The 6,055-nt window shown below is 38.7% G+C and overlaps 1 pseudogene; it reads right to left on the reverse strand.

Annotated features, from left to right (window-relative positions):
* Positions 1–1,354: 1,354 nt before the first annotated feature.
* On the reverse strand, positions 1,355–2,432 carry LOC149182050 (uncharacterized; annotated as a pseudogene).
* Between the last annotated feature and the right edge of the window lie 3,623 nt (positions 2,433–6,055).

Here is a 6,055-nt window from a genome sequence, read left to right on the forward strand (position 1 = left end):
GTGCTTACTATGTCATAACTCGAGACAAATTTACATGTACCGCTGGAATGCCTGATTGCATCAGAAAGATCAGAGGGATGGCGTTGGACTTTTCTTTTTTTTTAATTTCCTCTATAGAATTTAGATCTCAGTTGAACAGTGTTTGTGTTGGTGGAGCGTGAGAGGAAGAATACACCAGCTTATCCTTCTTTTTATTTTCTGGGAATTATGGAGAGCCAGGAACGGAAACATATTTGATCATATTTCCATGAACACTCGTAAGATTTGCTCTAACATTGCGACTTGGATGGGCACACAAGATATAAGTTCGTATAAGGATAAAGACTTGAGTTATCGATATATACATCCATGCATTCAATTTCATGTCAGTTATTTTAATGGCCATGTGGAGCAGGGCTCTGGACATGTCACAGGAAACAATACGAAATACACTGGCACGGTGGTACTGCAGAGATATTATTATTATAAGGTCTACTTTGATGGCCATATGGAGCATGGCTTTGGACATGTCACAGGAAATAATACAAAATACACTGGCAGGGTGACACTGCAGAGATATTATTATTATAAGGTCTACTTTGGTTTGCAAAAGAACTTTCTACATGGACATTTCAAATCTCTCATAAATAAAAGGTTGGGAATACTGCTTTTTTTCCGCCAAACCTTGAAAGCTAACTCAACCGCATACACAATCTCAAACAGTTCTTTGCGCTAGGGAATACTGTTTTTTCTCCACCAAACCTTAAAGGCTGGCTTAACTACATACACAATCTCAAACAACCCTTTGTGTACATCACTCTCCGACAAATAACACATATTAAGGGAGTCTAATACTGGTTGATTCTCTGCCGAAAAGGGGTCTTTCTGTAGCCACTGCCACAATGCAGTTCCAATTCCTGGTGAAAACAACACTTGCATAAAATGACTCCATTCCACTTCCATAGATTTATCCCGTCTATATCTATTCAATTTGCAGAATATTTGAATATACTTGACTGCATACTGAGACAGATAATCATTATCACAGTAGGTTTATGATTTGGTATTTTTTGAACTTTTACACTGATGTTTTTTTTTTGGGGTGCATTATAGTTATTGGACATGGAAATTTCCTTTGTGCATTATAGTTATTAGACATGGAGATTTCCTATCTCATATCTGATTGATTAGATGTAATCTTAGATGTAATGTATATTTTTTTAATATTAACTGTTTATGGTAAAATATATATAAACCAGTTGTTTTTTTTCTTCTGAGAAACAAAAATGCGTCAGTATATATATATATAAACCGTTGTATTTTTCTTCGGACAAAAAAAGCTCGTCACAGAAAACTGAAGGAACCGAAATCCTAATGATAATAATTTGAACACGTCATTCCAATGGGGTTTTGCTGTACAAATAGATCGATTTTAAAACTAACCTATATCGTGACAGGCTCCAACTTAATCCATTTAAAACAAACTAAATTTATTTATGTGGATTTTCCATTGACATCAGAAACTGAGACGAGCATACAGGAGATAGCATAGAAATCTAAATACCAAATTCTAAATTTCTAAAAGCATTTTTTTCCCTACTGTTGGCACACAGAATCCTTGCGATGTTATCAGTAATACTCAAATAAAACACAAATACATGACGACCTTATTACCAACGTCCGGAATATGCGTTTAAGGAGTTTGCTTATAATAACCATTGTCGGCAACATATTCTGCGTTGCCAATGCCAGAGCCCGCTTCGTAGCCATTCCCGTTACGGGAACCAGTGAAATTAGCCACCACCATAACCTGATCGATAGGCGCCATTACTTTCCTTACGTCCACCGTAACCCGACTCGTATTGATCACCACGTTGCCCATAGCCGGCATTAGTGCCATGCCAATTAGAGCCAGCGCCCGAAACATAAGCTTCGCTGCGGTACCCAGAGCCAGCACCCTTAGCAGAGCTCTCTTTGTATTCGGCACTTACGTCGTTCCCGACCCCCGAATTTTCTGAATAGTACTCACCAGCTCTAGCTGAGCCGGAACGATACCCGCTCCCGGCTTCTCCATAGCGGGCTTCGCTCCCAGAACCAGTGCGGGAAGCCTCGCTGTCGCCATATACGTACCCATTGCCGTTTCCCTCGCCTCGGTAGGAACCATAGCCATTACCCGAACCGGTTCCGAAAGCATTATCTACACCGCTCCTCGTGTAACCTTCTCCGTAGCCGGCAGTATTTGATCCACCAGCGGGGTTGTCGTAGGCAGGCTCTTTGTCAAAGAATCTGCCCTCCCTCGCCTCCATGTTGCAGAGAAACAGACTTAATACAAGCACATGGAGGCACAGAACTTTAGTGCTGGGCTCCATTATCGATTCTATCTTCGATATTAAGCTCAGTCAGAATTAGATTAGCTCTTGAGCAGACGACAGCACGAACTAGAAAGGAGTAAAGGATTCATATTTATAGATCGAAAAATTTTCCCGCAATTATGGTTAAAGCCCTGAATTGTCTGTTAAAGTCTTTGCATAGTGCGTTCCCACTTCTTTGTTAGTTTGACGTGCCCCAACCACTCAAGTTGAGTTTTGACGTCCACATGGCTTCCACTTTCTCCTTTCAACGTCAGCCGACACGAGATGTGAACATGGCGGTGTTTACAACTGAAAGTGTCACCATAAAGACGTGACATTTCATCAGTTAGGCCCACAAAGATGATTAAGTTAAACAGCTAACCTTACCAACTCCATGATGAAGCGCACTTGTGTATCATCCTTACAATGTACTGACGCTGGTGGGCAGACGCCTACTGCATTATATTTTACCGCTGGTACATGTCATAAATTTTAATATTTTGATGATCAGGATTGGCAACCGTCTGCTGCGCTTAGATTTAGGAGTTTCCTTGCTGTGATGGGGAATTCGCTTCCAACTAATTTCGGATACATCGTGGAATTTCTCTCCATTGTTGACCAACCCTAGTCACTATGGATTGAAAATGTTTTAATGCTTTAGTGAATATTGGCGTGAGGCTGCCATGTTATTTTATGGCAGTAACTAGATTGCCTTTTTCCCTTTAAAATTATGGGATTTTTTTTTTAGAATTTTGATAAAATTGGATAAGAATGTTTGTAAAGTTTACGGTTGTTAAATTTCAAGATATTGGATGCTTGAGAGGTTTTTGATCATGCTGAATTCATTTCCACTATCAAAAATATGATTCAAACAATGTTATTGCAAGATTTCTTGAAAAGTTTTTGCCCAGATTCTTGTCATTTTTGACATTCCTCTGCCTCATTAAAGGATACATATTTTATGTTGTCACATACTACGTTTATAATTGCATGATGATGGTTGTTTGGTTTTAGGATAGGAAGCTACCTGCAAATTTGTCTTTCACTGGGTGATTTCCCCTTCAAATACAGTTAATTTGTAAAACTTTCAAGATTTTTTTTTGAAATTGTGAAAATAAATCTGAGAAGTGTGAAAACAATCCAATAAATCTGTTTTGAAATTCCAACATCACACGAAAATAAAATAATACTAAAATCAATCCAAAGTCCAGTAACACCTATCTGATTGTTTGATTGTTTATAGTCCAGTGACACCTATCCAATTGATTGTTTATAGAGCTGCTAATTGATTTTAATCTCCGTACATAAACTACAGAATACTTATTATTTGAAACGCAAATTGCCGCTACTCATTCACAGCGTTGCAGACATAATAGTAAGACACAACAATATATTGTTGTTGTGTAATGAGGAGAAGAATCCATGAGATTTGAGGAAGTAAACCTGCTCTAGTCAATCTATGATGGTCTATACTCTCAAACCTGCTGTAGTCAATCTATGTCAATGGGTTCCCCACTATAATATGGTCTATACGGTTTAAGGGGAATGTTGAAAATAGTAATTCCGATCTAACAACCGATGAATGAACGTTGCGCCTTTCATGCACATATATCGCGCCCCAATGGTCGTCGAAAAGCATATACCACCAACTACTTTTCTCTAAAGGAGGAAACACTTCTGTTAATGGAAAGTCCATTTCAACTGATTGACGAGTAGTCCTCGTAAATTCAGGGATGGAATTTGCTGGCGACGTGTCCGCAAGTTCCGTTTAGATATTAAAAATATTAATTACTTTAATATATTTGCTGCACTCATTAAATTATTAATTTAATAGGTTTGTCGTGATGACTGAATTTGACTTGACTGATAGATTGAATTTAAAATCGAAATATGATTTTTGTAGCCTGAATTTCAATTCCAAATTTTGATTTTACTATATTTGTTGTGATCACTGAATTTGATTTGACTGATAAATTGGATTTAAAATCGAAATGAGATTTTTGTAGATTGAATTTCAACTCGAAATTTTGATTTCATTGGTGAATTGAATTCAAAGTCAGGTAAAGGTTTCCTTTTTGATATGATTGTTGTCATCATTAAATTTGATTTGATTGGAAAATTGAATTTTAAAATTCAAATCTGGTTGAGTTGGTGAATTAAATTTCAAATTCAAATAAAGAATGTTTTTTTTATAAATTGTGATTTTTAGGTTTTTTATTAGAATTTGATACTTCAATTTTTTTGTTAATTAATTTTTTTGTTTAAATGGTCTAAATTGAAAGATGCTAGTATATTTTCATGGTTGCCGCTACTCCATCCATTGATTGTTGGAAAATGTAATTCCTACTTGTTTTAGTTAAGTTTCTTAGTTATGAGTTGTTTCCTAGATTGGTGTGGGGTTGAGATATTCTCTCAACCAAGTGATTGTGTGTCCAAGACAACACTTCATATATTTATTTCTAACATTATTTGATTAAAGATGATATAGAATTCCTTATGGAGATTTAACATCGTATCAGAGCCCGTGAGGGCCTAGTCCTTGGCCACTTTTGGACCAAGGAAAATAAAAGTTTTGTGAATGTTTGTTTGTCCATCACCCTCTGTCCGTTGGCCAGGGCAGCAGTGGTTGTGGTGATTCACCCCTGAGATCTGCTTTAGTTGGAGAATTATAGACCGACCTGCGAGATGTGGAAAGAGCTATGGTGTAAGTTATGAAGGGATCCATCCTCTGAGATTGATGGAAGTGAGCGTTTTAGTGGCAATATTGTTCTTTTGATCATTTTGCTTGTGTGATAAAAGAGTTGCAGAAAATGATCCATTAGATACGGCTTGTCGAGCTCAGCGGTGTATGATGATACGGTAGTACGCAATCCATGAGGTCAATCCTATGGGCACTGCTGATTTTTGTGACGTGCTTGCTTCTCAAAAGGGTTTGGCAACTGCTGAGGTTCTGGATTCGAGGGAGCAGGCTAGCAAGACCTCCTTTGACCACCTTTGCACATAGGACCTTTTGTGTTTCGAGTCATAGCATCTCGCTGCACGTCCACAGTGTCGAAGGGATCCCAGTCCGCTTTGATGGGTTGAATTTGTGTACTCATTGGAGGGGTGAAGGCAAAGCATGTTAGGGATTTTAATGGCATGGCGTGGTGAAGAAAACTGAAGTGTTGGAAGTAATTTATAATTTCTATGCAGACTATGTTTTTTTAGCAGCAGTAGAGATTGACTGGGCAGAAGTCTCTCGACATGGACATGGAAATGGTGGAGTTCTAGCGAGAGAAGAGAAGAGGTTTAGTGACGGTGCATAAGAGTAGTGGCTCAGGGGCCAACACCAAACCAATGAGTAGATTGAGCCATCAATGGGAGTAGCATACGACTAGGGTTCCTTCCTCTTGCGAATTCGACTAAGGGTCTCACTCACCGCCTTTGGTAACTGAAGCTACCTGTTAGTCACCTCCCTGATTACTAGCACCTAGGGATCTCAACGGTAGACATTTTTCTAAGCAACGACAACTGTTGGCTGGCCTAAATATCCTGCAAATCTCCCATCACTATCTGTCGAATGAGATGGAGGACGATTTGGTGGACTATTTAGAAGTTCCCTATGATTTTGTGCCCATATGGACGATCTCTCCACCTCATCTTCCTATCTCAACTAATTCGATCTCTCTGCAACTCCCTACTACTGTGGCGAGTGACCCTAGGGTTTTCTCAATGCTCGTTTTTCC

The sequence above is a fragment of the Pinus tabuliformis genome, chromosome 3_2 (assembly GCF_031772625.1).
Source record: "Pinus tabuliformis cultivar Carrire ecotype Pingquan chromosome 3_2, CPIR1, whole genome shotgun sequence".
NCBI classification, from domain to species: domain Eukaryota; kingdom Viridiplantae; phylum Streptophyta; class Pinopsida; order Pinales; family Pinaceae; genus Pinus; species Pinus tabuliformis.